The sequence below is a fragment of the Megalops cyprinoides genome, chromosome 1 (genome assembly GCF_013368585.1).
Source record: "Megalops cyprinoides isolate fMegCyp1 chromosome 1, fMegCyp1.pri, whole genome shotgun sequence".
In the NCBI taxonomy this organism is placed as follows: domain Eukaryota; kingdom Metazoa; phylum Chordata; class Actinopteri; order Elopiformes; family Megalopidae; genus Megalops; species Megalops cyprinoides.
The window spans coordinates 5524628-5527005 of record NC_050583.1 but is presented as its reverse complement, the minus strand read 5'-3'; the positions used below and the strand labels follow the sequence as shown (position 1 = coordinate 5527005).

General features: G+C 42.4%; 1 non-coding gene across 1 annotated transcript; it reads right to left on the bottom strand.

Moving 5' to 3' along the window:
• Positions 1 to 311: 311 nt before the first annotated feature.
• trnal-uaa lies at positions 312 to 394 on the bottom strand. The gene has a single exon. It is a non-coding gene; the product is annotated as a tRNA-Leu (tRNA).
• Positions 395 to 2378: the final 1984 nt, after the last annotated feature.

The following is a 2378-nucleotide window of genomic DNA, read 5'->3' as shown; positions in this document are numbered from 1 at the left end:
AGTGCTTGACCAAAACCACAGGCTTCTGTTTTACATCCTCAAAGATGGGAGAAGAGTCAAACACATTTGTAGATTCCACTATATTTTCTTTGCATGCAGTCTTACTGTGACTTTTTTGTTAAAGATGAACAGCTGGATATTTACTGAGGCAATCAGGTACCACTTTACACAAGGGTACAAGAGCAGTTAACGAGAATCAGTGAGGTAACACATTCCCTTCTCATAATAGTGAAGCCACATTGCTTCAACCAATTAGCCCCAAGAGAACCATCTTTGAATGAATAACTCCACCACTGCCAAATATAATGTATTACCAGGAGTGGGGTTCGAACCCACGTGGACATTAGTCCATTGGATCTTAAGTCCAACGCCTTCACCACTCGGCCATCCTGGTCCGTGGTTTCTAATAGGTATCTAGCTCATTTGTGAGCCCTATTCGCTGCTCCCTTACCAGCATTACAGTTAGTGTAAAACATTAAGGGGATGCTTAAGTGAAGTTTGAGGACTTAATCGCTCGTGTGTAGTTGTGTTGAGTAGAATTCAGAACAGTAAAAGCTCTTAAACCATTTGGACAAGCGGGGTCAATTCAGGCTCGGCGCCAGGGGAAAACACAGCGAGGTGCAATTGCAATCCACAGGGGGTGCACAAAAAGTCATTAATATGATGTAGATATCAGGATATAAGGGCACAACTGGGGGTGCACTGAGGACTGTCTGTGGGTGCAATGCACCCCTAAGCACCCCCAGAGCACCAGGCCTGGGTGCAGCATCCTTTATTGCTATCAAGAGCTTGTAACTTTTCCATACCACAGTCACGCAGATTATAGACTTCAGTGGGCTAGTTGTCAACTCACAACCATTGTTGCAATTGTACCAGTAAATCTGCACCTAATTCACACAACCACCGATGGGATCTGTTGCCAAGGCCACACAGTACAATATTCTCTCTGTTGTGACACAGTGAGACAGACAGGGAAACCATACAAGCTAGCCACGGTTTACTTAGAACACACCTTACACATTATAATAATAACAATGTGCATTTTGTTCACAACGACAATGAAACGAGATGTAGAGACTTAGCACACTACACTGCGGTCAGTGGCAGTGTAGTGTTTCCGTAAGGCACAGGGCTTCTCATGCAAAGGCTGTGGGTTCGATTCCTGCATAAACCATTATTATGGCAACCGTCAGGATGGTAACTGCGCAAGCTTCTCTGAATGAGAATATCTTGCGAGCAAATTGTAAACCATAAATCAGCATAAATCATACTCTTGCAGTAAACAAGAATAATGTTAACCACGTACGAGACAAAATGTGTAAATGTTCTCTTTACCTAAACGGATCTATTGAATCTGACTGTATGTTCTACCAGCCGCCGAAAGAGAGTGTATCTTGCATGAATCACCAAGTTTTGAAGAGACTAGCTAACATTTCAGCTAAACACCATTTCCAGAGCACGTGAAACCATCAGACTGGTCATTGCTTTGTACTGTGGGAGATTGATTTCTCCAACGAAAATTGCCGTAGCAACCGCTGTGTCCAGGAATCTCCTCACCGTGGACCAAAAAGAAATGCGTCAGACACTTCGACCCTTACTGTTAGCAAGATAGAGACGTCGATTTCCATAATAATGACCAATGATCGACGTCAATTGAAACAAAAGTGTTACGAAGATCGGGTTGAAGTGCAACTCAGTGACACACCCCTTGCTTAATTAATGTGCCTTCCAGCCGGTTTTTGCTTCATTAACAACAGGAAAGCAACAGTGTGACGCCAAACGGCAGGTATTTCTGGTTTGGAGCAATAGCTAGATTCCAGAAAGTAATATAATATAATTATTGTTATTATTATTAATAATGATAATAATAATATATCAACGCATATATTTCTTATAAAACGAAATATAAAGAACTGTCATGCAGACTAAAATACACCACCTTATCCGCTACCCGCTGGTTGCAAAGTAAAAAAAAGTAATTTCTCTTTAGGTAACTGGACGTAAAATATATGTTCGAATCCTTTCATTCCAAATTATGTATGTAATATAAATATTGTTTATAACCAAGTTGCAGGTCATCGAAATGGAATGTGGGAAAGGGGCCGCCAATGGAACTAGTAAAATCTTATTAAATAAAAGTTATTAAGCTTATTATCTCGGGTCGCGGTACTGCTCAATTCAACCATCACAGTTCACTTAAACCTGAGAGCCGCGCCCCCCGGTCCCCACCTTCCCGTCCCCAAAGGAAGACCCATCCCTCGCCAATCTCTGCGAGCTTTGATTGGACATCACCACGGCTAGTAATGTGACTTATCACCTCCCTATCCAATCAGAATGCAACTTTGCCTCCGTTCACCCGATGCAGTGCTCGGGGAACG